Here is a 13,414-nt window from a genome sequence, read left to right on the forward strand (position 1 = left end):
AAACTTACATTGTTTTGTAAATATTGGGTTTTTTTTTCATAAACCCTCCCTTAGAACTGTATGTTACATCCAGTGATAGGTGACGCTGTATCTGCGAATATGATGTGTCACTGTTCGTTTCGTTTGTTTTCTTGCTCCTTCGGAAACTGTGAAAAATATTCACGTTGGCCTTGTTGTCGCAGAATTCTGACCTTGATTTTATGCTAGTCAGATCTACTGATCTTCTCGCTGAAATTGCATTTTTTGCATGTGTTGCCAGAGGGTGAACCTTTCCTTTGCTATTTCCCCATTTGCGCTTCTTGGAACTTTTATTTCGATCTGCGGCAATGGTCGTGAGGTGGGATGAGGGTTCGTACGGTGGAGAACCACATGGAACGAATGAATCACGAGAACACTTGTAAAGCGTTGGATCGGAGATGGATCTTCCAAGAGTCGCTTTAAGTCCCTGGTCAACTTTTCCGGCGGTGTCAGGAGAAGCGGATGTTGTCAATATCGAGCTGGTTGTTTTCCCGTTGTGTGCTGATAGCTGTATTGATGCCTTATCGTTTAATTCGTTTTTCTTAGAGGATTGAGTCGCTTCAACGGATTGTTGAATATTCTTTGTTGTTTCCATTCCCAACAACTCTTTAACGGCGTTTCGAAAACGACGATCTCGGTAGAAGTACAAGACAGGAGTTAATACAGAGTTCAGCTGCACAAATACCTCTGATAATCGGAAAGCGGAGTTCATGCTAAATGCGGGTAAAAAGGTACCAGACGTGGTAATGACGATCGAGGGAACAAACGAAATCAGAAGTCCAGCCGTTAATAAACCAGTTGTCTTGGCAACTTTAGATTCGAGTTTTGCTTTCATCATGATAGTAACCTGGCTAGTTTGGTTTTGCTTTCGCTTCCGCAGCCCGAGGAACAACATGATGTAAAAATATACAGTGGCGAATAAACTAGCCATGACCAGAATGATTCCAAGTGCAAGCCACAGACCGAGAACTGTTCGGTCTACACCAACGATGATCATCGCAACGGTTGGAACCAGTTTGAGGATTGGCAACAGCCAAGCAATGGCTCCGAGATTTTGAAGGAGATGTTTGGTTACTTTGTTCATGTAGTCCTTCCAACATTTTATGGCCATGTATCTCTCCCAAGCAATTGCAGTTAAGTGATACAAAGATATGTTGGACATTGTGAATAGCAAGAGTTTGTTTACCAAGGAATCGAACGTGCACACATGCTCTACTGAAACCCGGGTAAGCATTAGAACATCGACGATGGCTGACATCGGCATTGTTATAGCTCCTGTTATGAGATCAGTGACGGCCATGCTGCATAGCAAAATGTTGGAGAGCTTTTGCAGTTCTCTGCTTTTGTTCAAAGCGACGACTACCAAAATGTTTAGGACAGTAGTGACAGGGGCAGCAGTGAATATTACGCCAACTAAAATCCATGGTAACGTTGTATTGGTCAAATCCCAGGTGAGGTATGGAGGTTTTTGGCAGAAGTACAATGAAATACTGGCAGAGGTGAAATCATAGCTGACTGTTGTGTTATTTTCCGCCATTCTGTGGCCTACTTTTGTCTAAGTGAGTATTTAGTTCCTGGACTTTTTTGTTTTGTTTGTCTAAGTTTTTGAAAAATGACCTCCACCAAGGCAGTCCTTTCCTTCCCGCTTCTGTTTCCTTCACGATGGCTTTGCCTTGCTTTGACTCGACGCTTTTTTCTTTTCGTAACTCAACAGTTATCTATAAAGGTACATGACAGAATGCGTGAATATAGCTATATTATCGAAAAGCATCAACTTCTATTTTCAAGTTAATGAGACGTTAGCTTATCTTCTTCCTTTTTTCTTTTTCCTTTTTTTACCCAGAAAGATGAACTGTTTGCAAAGCCAAAGGCGTGGATTAAAGCGCATCTGAGACAGAAATGGTTTTAGATTTAATTTCAAAGCCATCAGCATTGTTTGAAAAAAGGTATAAGAAATTAAGGTGCAACTGTTTAATTTTTCTCGATCTTACTTTAAAATGTGTCTTTTGAGAACATTAAATTAAACCTGTAAACACTACATTTATTGGGCTAAGCTTCCAATTTATTCATTTCGTATGAAGCAACTCTCCGTATTATTTTCGGCGAAGGGGATTTTCAAATTGGAAATTTTGTTGTTAGTGAATTTAACGATAGAAAGTAGATTACTTACCAGTATATATGCAACCAATTTCTCTATGTCTCATTTCACCCTACTAGATGATTTTAGCGCGAAAAAATCATGGTGGCCATTTCTTAATCTAGATCTCAGCGTCCTGTACTTTTCAGGAAATATTATTTCAAAGATATAATTTGACGCTGTCGCTAAAGCTTGTAGAAAATGTACATATTAATAAGATTTTCTCTTTAGACTGCCGCTTAAGAGGGCGATTTCTAAAGAATGTCAATCTACCTACTAAAGTAAATTCAATTCAGCCTAAATAGTAATCCACCTTTGCACTGGTTTTGCCATATTGCCTTTGTGATTGGTGCGGCAAACTCACTCCACTATTAAATAATCAGGTACAGAACTTAAACAGCTGTTACTTGGACACTGACGTCTTCCTGTCCTGAAGGCGATTTAAAGGTTTTTTTCCCTGTTTTCGAATTGGTCGCATGTAATATTTTCCTTTGAGCTCATTTGTCACTATGATTATTTAGATTTCAGTGTTACAAAAGCGTTCCTTTGTATCGTTGAAGGCTTAGTACCCTGAGGTGTGTTTGCGTGGCTCTTTTTAATACGCATGTAAGACAAAAGCAAAAATCAAACCTGACTAAGGGTAATGATAATTTGTTTTTTTCAGCTGAGTTAATAAATAAATGTGAATTGGCCGCCTTAAAGAGTTTCCAAACATGACGTTTCGTGGGTTCGCTCTTCTTCAGAGCGAGTTAGTTAGGTTTAGAACTTACCAAAGATTAGCGCTTAACCCTTCAAATTCTAAGAGTGACTAGCATCTAATTTCTCCTCACAATTTCAGCCTTGAATCACACATGGAGCTTATGAGAAGAAAGGAAATGGTTACCAGGGAAGGAACCTTTTAATTGGCAAACAAATCCTCCTTGTCAGCACTTTAAGAAATGTATGAAGAACAGTGTGGAGAATATGCATACTGATGTTAGAGTGTAAAGGGTCAAAATGTCGGCCATCGATGACATTCTGTTTTTTCATGTTCAAATCACATAGGAAGCAGACCACAATCTTAGATCTGCGGAGAATCCTTAAGAAAGAGATTGGATCTTTACAATGTGGCACGACTTTGATGTCAAATATCCTTTTGCGAAAGAGTTACACTACTTGCGTTGCATTTCAATTATGCTTGTGTAACCTTCTCGAGATTGATGCTGTTGTATATTGCAAAGTGCTCTGTGTTTGTCAGAAAAGTTTTATCGAAACAGCTCCAAAAATTAATCTTGTTTACTTTCGTTGGCTTATGGAGGTTTCCAACTCATGTGAAGTTCGCCTTCCATCATCTTTTAGAGTTCGCCCCTGAAGTAAAACAGGTTCGCGCCCTCACCTACATCAGTTTTGTGTCGTAGATGAAAGTATTGGGGAGAATATTCAAGACCGACCAATTTAGTCCTGGAATGATTACATATTAGTTTTTCTCCCATAAACTGGGTGAAAAGGTCTCAACATAGCTATACAGGTCATATCATTATGATGATTATTGTAAACCACTTTCAGAATTGTTGGTAAATGTGTTAATTAGCTTTTTGGAGCAGTACGCCAAGATAAACAGCATGAATAGATATTTTTACGAAACTTTTGGGGTTTTTATCATTAAAAAGAGGGTAATTGGAACTTTAGGATTTGTTCATTTGAAATTGCCCTTTAACAGACTGAAGTACACATCTACGATCATTTCCCATGTTAATGAACTCAAGAGCGTTCTCTTGCAAGCTCCTGGTAAATTTTTGATGAAGTTTAAACCGCGTTTTTTACTAAGGATGTAAACACTTCTAAGTGCATTTTTAATTTCTGCTTTTACGTTCGGGAATGAATGGCCTTGATTAAGCTTCTGTGTGGCGTAGACTCGAGAAGAAGACGAACTGTATGTCTGCAGTTAACATGCACTTTGCAGAGGCCATTTTGAAAAGCAAAAATGTTTGTTCTGCTGCCAATATGAGGCCGAGTAGATCAGGCAGTAGTGGTAACCAATATCGGGGAGGCACGGGTCCAATCTTTGAGACTGGTTAATTTATTAAACTTAGTTCCCGACCTATTTATCTGCGTTGGCTCAGTTTTAGAAGATAGGTTCGTGACAAGAAGTGTTGCTATTGTAATTTAATTAAAAATTTATCCAGCCTCCGACAAACGAAAGGGAATGGGAAGAAGTGAGAAACCCTTTTCCCTTCTTTCGTGCAGAACAGAACATGTTGCATTGGAGGTCTTTTTATTGGTGTAGGGGTAAATGCAGTAAAAGCAAGACTTTCTTTCATTTCCTTGAAAGACTTTACTTATACGAAACCTATTTTTACCAACTATGGCCAGCCTCTGACAGAGACTTTACCGCAATGGTGCGGTCCTCTCGCAAGATTCCTCTCAAGATCGTGGCTAGATGCGAAGGTACTGTTTCAAATTTGTGTAGACGGTTTTTCTTGATAAATGAACATTTAATCGTTTGTCTCAAGCTGTAAGAGTCAGGCTTACTACTGCTAGTCTTTGTCAGGTGACGAGGTTGACAGTTTACATTTTGCTGTTTATAGCACCTTACTTTGTTATTTTGGTATTGGTGTGTCACATCGCGCTTTTATTGGTGCATTTCAATCCTCATCGTCATTCTGTCTATTAGATGTTTCTCCCGCATAGTTGGGCTTTGTTTCTGATCGGCTGTTATAGTTTTTAATAGTTTACATTCATGTTTCAGGGATTTCGATTCTGTTATCCCTACTCTCCTTGTAAGTATAAAGCCTTGTTTGAGAGGCTTCTTTAACCCTTCCTGTGTGGCAGTGAAAATCATGGTCAATAAACCGAACCTGGTCCTTAACAGGAACGTGTCCTGTTTCAATGTCGTGTTCCGAAATCGCCGAATTCTGAACGCGAGCTAGCTTTCATGGCTTTTTATTCTCTCTTTCATTACAATGAAAGTGGAAAATGTTCAAAACGCACATTACATCATAGCTGAGCGAAACAGATGTAGTTTTTTAAATGTTTCAGGAGAGAATATACGCGTGCGAGTCACCCTTGTCAGGTAAATCACAGGGAGATTAAATATAAATATGGTGTGTCCCTGCAAATGTTTTGCATTATTTTGTATAATGACCTTCATCCACTTAAACCACCATTTTGCAACCATAAGTAGACAACTATACCTGTGGACCCTAGCTAACAGTGCGGCGTCTTCTTAGAGCGAGTTAACGTTAAGAAGGCTGTGCTAGTTTATTTAACCGGCCATATTAGATTTGGAGTTAGAGTTGACGGAGAAGGGGTGAGGAAGGGCGAAAATAGGTGTAATATTCACTCCCAACCCCTTTCCTAACTTTTTACTGTCTCTTACCCCCTTGGTACAAATTTCTTTCTCTCCCCAGCTTTCTACTGTCATTAAAATCAAAGATGGCTGCCAAAATTTTTGCTAAGAAAACGCTGAGCTCTCGCTCGCCAAAATTACGCTTCCTCGGCAGGCTAGTGGACCCTAAGCTTACCATTAGACCGAATTGTAGCCAAACTTACACGAAATGCTTTCGCGCTCAAAATGCAATAGTTCACGGCTAAATGTCGGCAATGACTCAAGAACAAAATTAGTGTAGCGAAAGTTTTTAGCTCAAGCTTTAGCCTTCCTCTTACGGCTCAACTTAGTAAAAACCGCGTCGCTCTTTAATTTTTTAGTTATTCCTCCAGTTTGGGGTGATGTTGCCTTGGTTTCACACGTGAGCCTTACAAAATGACATGCGACGACGATTTTCGGCTCTGTCACCCAGCATTAATTAGTACCAGTTAACTACCTGGGAAAAGTGTGCTCAATTTGTTACATTCGCAGAAATTCCTTAAAAAGGTGATATTTGTTATATGAAGCACACTTCAAGTTTAAAAACGAAACGATCATTCGACATTCTGTGTAAACCGATGTACGTGAGCTGGCAAAAGTAGGATAAGCTCAAAAAGTCGTGGTTTAAAAGTGACCTTGGTAAAAAAATGTTAATTTAAATTTCAACAGTCTTAATTTACTGATTGTACCCGTTGGGGGGGTTAGTTTGTCAGTTTTCTTCTAACTCATGCCTAAAGCTATTGAATGTAAGAAGTTTTCCTAACAATAAATATTACTCCTTAAACTTTGTAAGCTTTTTATTTCTAATTTTTCCACCTGTTCATGATCTGATCGGTCACAATTGTTTTCCCTGAAATTGCTTTTTTCTAGCAAATATGTAGGAAATTGTACTTGAAAGGAATTAGGTCATTTAGTTCATGAAAATTTGAACATGTTTTAAAGAAACTTGTATCTTGTTAGAGATAGTTGTTGTTGTCGATAGTTAGTTGTTGTTGTCGTTGTTTTTTTTTTTTCATAACTGGACTAACCTTTGTCTTAGTGCATATGTCTCACCCACTCAATTCTGGATGGCAAGACAAGATTACATGTTTCCGTGAATATACTTCGAGCATACACTTCCATCACAGATCAAGTCATTTTAGATTTTTTAAGAGAACATTTTTATGCAGGTAAACATTATCACTTATTATTTATGTAGTGTTTTATTGGTTCTAGATGTCCTTAATGCACTGCATTGTTTTCGTCGAAAGCAGATTGAAAATTTATATTCTTTATTCAATATAGTAAAGAGGGGAAATGAAATGCCCTCATCCACAAAAGTACAAACAAGAAATCAAACTATCTCCTCATGCTTTCAAAGTTTATTTTTTCACGGTAATTGTAGGAAGTGGAAAGACTCAAATTCTAGAAATTCTAGTCACCTTTTCAGCTAGATTTCGTTCAAGTTATATCCCTGCTGGAGGAAAAATTGGGAATGCATTCGACTGAACTGGTTTGTCATAATTTTAAGCCTTAAAAGGCTCTTTCGTGATAAAAACTCGAAAGCTTTTCGACAACAAATGTTTTCTTTTGAAATAGCATTTTTTAAAGCCTAAATCACTTACAGAAAAAAAAAAAAGACGACGCATCCATATCTAGATTAAATTTAAATTGTTAAATAATTTGAGAAAAGTAATAAAAAACCAAGTGTAACTGGCTGATGGTCCACTTTTCAACTTTGGAATATATGTCATATCACATATTCATATATTCATATCACGTCCCCAACCAATGACCGTAAAACTTGCAATGCATCTTCTATTAAGTGCTTAACTATCCAGAAAACTCATCTGGTTTTGCAAATATTTGTTTTTCTCACCACCCCCCTTAAAACTGTATCTTACATTCAGTAATTAGTTACGCTGTATCTGGGAACATGATTTCGACCTTGGTTTTATGCTAGTCAGGTCTGCAGACCTTCTCAGCGAAATTGTATCTTTTGCATGTGTAGCTAGAGGGTGAACCTTTCCTTTGCTATTTCCCCATTTGCGCTTCTTGGAACTTTCATTTCGATCTGCGGCAAAGGTCGTGAGGTGGGATGAGGGTTCGTACGGCGGAGAACCACATGGAATGAATGAATCACGTGAACACTTGTAAAGCGTTGGATAGGAGATGGATCTTCCAAGAGTCGCTTTAAGTCCCTGGTCAACTTTTTCGGCGGTTTCAGGGGAAGCGGATGTTGTCAATATCGAGCGGGTTGTTTTCCCGTTGTGTGCTGATAGCTGTATTGATGCATTATTGCTGAACTCGTTTTTCCTAGTGGATTGAGTCGCGTTAACAGATTGTTGAATATTCGCGGATGTTTTCATTCCCAACAACTCTTTAACGGCGTTTCGAAAACGACGATCTAAGTAAAAGTACAAGACAGGAGTTAATACAGAGTTAAACTGCACAAATGCCTCTGACAATCGGAAAGCAGCGTTCATGCGAAATGCGGGTGAAGAGGTACCCAATGTGGCGATGACGATCGAGGGAACAAACGAAATCAGAAGTCCAGCTTGGCAACTTTACATTCGAGTTTTACTTTCATCATAATAGTAACCTGGCTAGTTTGGTTTTGCTTTCGCTTTCGTAGTCCAAGGAACACCATGATGTAAAAATATACAATGGCGAATAAACTAGCCATAACCAGAATGCTTCCAAGTGCAAGCCATCGACGGAGAACTGTTCGGTCTACACCAACGATGATCATCGCAACGGTTGGAACCAGTTTGAGGATTAGCAACAGCCAAGCAATGGCCCCGAGTTTTTGAAGGAGACGTTTGGTTACTTTGTTCCTGTAGTCCTTCCAACATTTTACGGCCATGTATCTCTCCCATGCAATTGCAGTTAGATAAATATATGATGGACATTGTGTGTAGCAAGGGTTTGTTTACCGAGGAATCGAACGTACACACATGCACTACTGAAACCCGGGTAAGCATTAGAACATCGACGATGGCTGACATCGGCATTGTTATAGCTCCTGTTATAAGGTCAGTAACGGCCATGCTGCAAAGCAAAATGTTGGAGAGCTTTTGCAGCTCTCTGCTTTTGTTCAAAGCGACGATTACCAAAATTTTTAGAAGAGTGGTGACAGGGGCAGCAGTGAATATTACGACATCTAAAATCCATGGTAACGTTGTATTGGTCAAATCCCAGGTGAGGTATGGAGGTTTTTGGCAGAAGTACAACGAAATACTGGCATAGGTGAAATCATGGCTGACTGTTGTGTTATTTGCCGCCATGCCGTGGCCTAATTTTGTCTAAAGGAGTGTTTAGCTCCTGAGATTTTTGCTTTGTTTGTCTGAGTTTTTGAAAAATGACCTCCACCGAGGCAGTCCTTTCCTTCCCGCTTCTGTTTCCTTCACGATGACTTTGCCTTGCTTTGACTCCAAATTTGACGCTTTTTTCTTTCCATAGCTCAATAGCTATCTATAAAGGTACATGACAGAATGCGTGAATATAGCAATATTGTCGAAAAGCATCAACTCCTATTTTCAAGTTAATGAAGCGTAAGCTTATCTTCTTCATTTTTTTCTTTTTTCTTTTTCTTTCAGAAAGATAAAATGTTTGGAATGCCTAAAGCGTGGATTAATGCGGATCTGAGCCAGAAATGGTTTTATATTTAACTTCAACGTCATTAGCATTGTTTGAAAAAGGGTATAAAAAAATTAAGGTGCAACTGTTCAATTTTTCTCGATCTTACCTTAAAATAGTTTTTTGAGAACATTAAATTTAACCTGGAAACATTCACATTTATTGGGCTAAGCTTACAATTTATTCATTTCGTATGAAGCAACTCTCCGTATTATTTTCGGCGAAGGGGATTTTCAAATTTGAAATTTTGTTGTTAGTAAATTTAGCGATCGAAAGTAAATTACTTACCAGTATATTTGCAGCCAATTTTCTATGTCTCATTTCACCTTAATTGATGATTTTAACGCTAAAAAATCATGGTGGCCATTTCTTAAGCTAGATCTCAGCGTCCTGTACTTTTCAGGAAATTTTATTTGAAAGATATAATTTGACGCTGTCGCTGTAGCTTGTAGAAAATATACATAATAATGAGATTTTCTCTCTAGGCTGCCGCTTAAGAGAGCGATTTCTAAAGAATGTCAATCTACCTACTAAAGTAAATTTAATTCAGGCTACAAAGTAATCCACCTTTGCACTGGTTTTGCCATATTACCTTTGTGATTGGTCCGGCAAACTCGCCCCATTATTAAATAATTAGGTACAGGACTTAACCAGCTACTACGTGGACACTGACGTCTTTCTGCCCTGAAGGCGATTTAAACGTTTTTTTCCCTGTTTTCGAATTGGTGGAACCTAGTATTTTCCTTTGAGATCATTTGCCACTACGATTATTTAGATTTCAGTGATACGAAAGCGGTCCTTTGTATCGTTAACGGCTCAGTACCCTGAGGTGTGTTTGCGTGGCTCTTTTTAATATACATGTAAGACAAAAGCAAAAAATCAAACCTTACTAAGGGTAATGCTAATTTGTTGTTTTCAACTGAGTTAATAAATAAATGTGAATTGGCCGCCTTAAAGAGTTTCCAAATATGACGTTTGGAGGGTTCGCCCTTCTTTAGAGCGAGTAAGTTAGGTTTAGAACCTATGAAAGGCTAGTGCATAACCCTTTAAATCTTAGGAGTGACTAGAATCTACTTTCTCCCTACAATATCAGCCTTGAATCACACATGAAGGTCATGAGAATAAGAGAAATGTTTACCTTTTGATTGGCAAACAAATTCTCCTTATCAGCACTTTAGGAAACGTGCGAAGAACAGTGTGGAGAATATGCATACTGATGTTAGGGCGTAAAGGGTTAAAATGTCGGCCATCGATGATCGTTCTGTTTTTTTATGTTCAAATCATATAGGAAGCAGACCACAATCTTAGATCTGCAGAGAATCATTACGATAGATTTTGGATCTTTACAATGTGGCACGACTTTGATGTCAATATCCTTTTGTGAGAGAGTTACACCACTTGCGTTGCATCTAAATTGTGCTTCTGTAGCATCGAGGTTGTTGCTGTTTTCTATTGCAAAGTGCACTGTGCTTGTCAGAAACGTTTCATCGAAACAGCTCCACAAATTAACCTTGTTTACTTTCGTTGGTTTATGAACGTTTCGCTCATGTGAAGTTCGCCTTCCACCAACTTTTAGAGTTCGCTCCTGAAGTAAAGCAGGTTCGCCCCCACCTATGTCAGTTTTGTGTCATGGATGAAAGTATTGAGGAGAATGTTCAAGACCGACCAATTTAATCCAGGATTGATTACGTATTTTAGAGTGGATAATCGCAATCTACTTTCTTATTAGATTTGTTTAGTTTTTCTCCCATAAACTGGGTGGAAAGGTCTCAACATAGTTATAAAGGTCATATGATTATGATGATTATTGTAAACCACTTTCAGAATGGTTGGTAAATGTGTTAATTAGCTTTTTGAAGCAGTTCACTGAGATAAACAGCATGAATGGGTATTTTAATGAAACCTTTAGGCTTTTTATCATTAAAAATAGGGTGATTGTCCCTTTAACGGACTGAAGTACACATCTACGATCATTTCCCATGTTAATGAACTTAAGAGTGTTCTCTTGTAAGCTCCTGGTAAATTCTTGATGAAGTTTAACCCGCGTTCTTTACCAAAGATGTTAACACTTTTAAGTGCATTTTTAATTTCTGCTTTTGCGTTGTAAGACTCGAGAAGAAAACAAGCTGTATGTCTGCAGTTAACTTGTACTTTGCAGAGGCCATTTTGAAAAACAGAAATGTTTGCTCTGCTGCCAATATGAGGCCTGGTAGGTCAGCAATAGTGGCAACCAACCGATATCAAGGAGGCACGGGTCCAATCTTTGAGACTGGTTAATTCATTAAACTTAGTTACCGACTTATTTATCTGCGTTGGCTCAGTTTTAGTCAACGCGCGAAGATAGGTTCGTGACAAGAATTCGAAGTGTCGCTATTGTAATTTAATTAAAAATTTATCCAGCCTCCGACAGACGAAAGGGAATGAGAAGAAGTGAGAAACCCTTTTCCCTTCTTTCGTGCAAAACAGAGCATGTTGCATTGCTTAGGGGGTCTTTTTATGTGCAGGGGTAAATGCAGTAAAAGCAAGACTTTCTTTCATTTCCTAGAAAGACTTTACGTATATGAAATCTATTTTTACCTTCAACTATGGCCGGCCTCTCACAGAGACTTTACGGGAATGGTGCGGTCCTCTCGCAAGATTCCTCTCAAGATCGCGGCCAGATGCGAAAGTACTGTTTCAAATTTGGGCAGAAGGGTTTTCGTGATAAATGAACATTCAATCGTTTGTCTCATTGGGTAAGAGTCAGGCTAATCAATCGTGTATTGATCGCGACGTTAAGACTGAGACACTGCTAGTCTTTGTCAGGCGACGAGGTTGGTAGTTTACACTTTGCTAGTTATAGCACCTTATCTTGATATTTTGGTATAAGTGAGTCACATAGCGCTTTCATTGGTGCATTTAGATCCTCATCGTCATTCTGTCTATTAGATGTTTCCCCCGTATAGTTGGGCTTTGTTTCTGATCGGTTGTTATAGTTTTAAATAGTTTGCATCCATGTTTCAGGGATTTCAATTCTGTCATCCCTACTCTCGTTGTAAGGAAAAAGCCTTATGTGACAGGCTTCTTTAACCCTTTCTGTGTGGCAGTGAAAATCATGGTCAATAAACCGAACCTGGTCCTTAACAGGAACGTGTCCTGTTTCAATGTCGTGTTCCGAAATCGCCGAATTCTGAACGCGAGCTAGCTTTCATGGTTTTTAATTCTCTCTTTCATCACAATGAAAGTGGAAAATGTTCAAAACGCACATTACATCATAGCTGAGCGAAACAGATGTAGTTTTTGAAATGTTTCGAGAGAGAATATACGTCAGGTAAATCACAGGGAGATTAAATGTAAATATGGTGGTGGTGCAAATGTTTTGCATTATTTTGTATAACGACCTTCATCCATTTAAACCACCATTTTGCAACCATAAGTAGACTACTATACCTGTGGACCCTAGCTAACAGTACGGCGTCTTCTTTGAGCGAGTTAGCGTTAAGAAGCCCGTGCTAGTTTATTTAACCGGCCATATTAGATTTGGAGTTAGAGTTGACGGAGAAGGGGTGAGGAAGGGCGAAAATAGGTGTAATATTCACTCCCAACCCCTTTCCTAACTTTTTACTGTCTCTTACCCCCTTGGTACAAATTTGTTTCTCTCCCCAGCTTTCCACTGCCATTAAAATCAAAGATGGCGGCCAAAATTTTTGCTAAGAAAACGCTAAGCTCTCGCTCGCCAAAATTACGCCTCATCTGCAGGATAGTGGACCCCAAGCTTACCATTAGACTGAATCGTAGCCAAACCTACACGAAATGCTCTCGCGATCGAAATGCAACAGTTCGCGGCTAAATGTCGGCAACGAAAGTTTTAAGCTCAAGCTTAACCCTCCTCTTACGGCTTAACTTAGAGAAAAACTGCGTCGCTATTTAATTTTTGAGTTATTCCTCCAGTTTGGGGTGATGTTGCCTTGGTTTCGCACGTGAGCCTTACAAAATGACATGCGACGACGATTTTCGGCTCTGTCACCCAGCATTAATTAGTACCAGTTAACTGCCGGGGAAAAGTGTGCTCAATTTGTTAAATTCACAGAAATTGCTTAAAAGAGTGATATTTGTTATATGAAGCACACTTCAAGTTTAAAAACGAAACGATCATTCGACATTCTGTGTTAACCGATGTAAGTGAGCTGGCAAAAGTAGGATAAGCTCAAAAAATCGTGCTTCAAAAGTGACCTTGACAATTTTACTGATTGTACCCGTTGGGGGGGGGGGGGGTTAGTTTGTCAATTTTCTTCTGACTCATGCCTAAAGCTATT

The sequence above is a fragment of the Pocillopora damicornis genome, chromosome 6 (genome assembly GCF_964200805.1).
Source record: "Pocillopora damicornis chromosome 6, jaPocDami1.2, whole genome shotgun sequence".
Taxonomy (NCBI): Eukaryota; Metazoa; Cnidaria; class Anthozoa; order Scleractinia; family Pocilloporidae; genus Pocillopora; species Pocillopora damicornis.